Raw genomic sequence first — 570 nt, 5'->3', positions numbered from 1 at the left:
AACTCACTAAACACACTTAGTGAACTCACTAAACACACTTATCAGAGAACATACCTGGTCATCCCCTACTGCCTCTGATCTAGAGAACTCACTAAACACACTTATCAGAGAACATACCTATCAATCTGAGAACTCACTAAACACTGGTCATCCCTACTGCCTCTGATCTAGTGAACTCACTAAACACACTTATCAAGAGAACATACCTGGTCATCCCTACTGCCTCTGATCTAGTGAACTCACTAAACACACTTATCAAGAGAACATACCTGGTCATCCCTACTGCCTCTGATCTAGTGAACTCACTAAACACACTTATCAAGAGAACATACCTGAACATCCCTACTGCCTCTGATCTAGAGAACTCACTAAACACACTTATCAAGAGAACATACCTGAACATCCCTACTGCCTCTGATCTAGTGAACTCACTAAACACACTTATCAAGAGAACATACCTGAACATCCCTACTGCCTCTGATCTAGAGAACTCACTAAACACACTTATCAAGAGAACATACCTGGTCATCCCTACTGCCACCAGTTCATCCCCTACTGCTCTGATCTAGA

This window comes from Oncorhynchus nerka, unplaced genomic scaffold, assembly GCF_034236695.1.
Source record: "Oncorhynchus nerka isolate Pitt River unplaced genomic scaffold, Oner_Uvic_2.0 unplaced_scaffold_4093, whole genome shotgun sequence".
NCBI lineage: Eukaryota > Metazoa > Chordata > Actinopteri > Salmoniformes > Salmonidae > Oncorhynchus > Oncorhynchus nerka.
The sequence above is the reverse complement of the archived record's forward strand: the minus strand, read 5'-3'. Positions refer to the sequence as shown.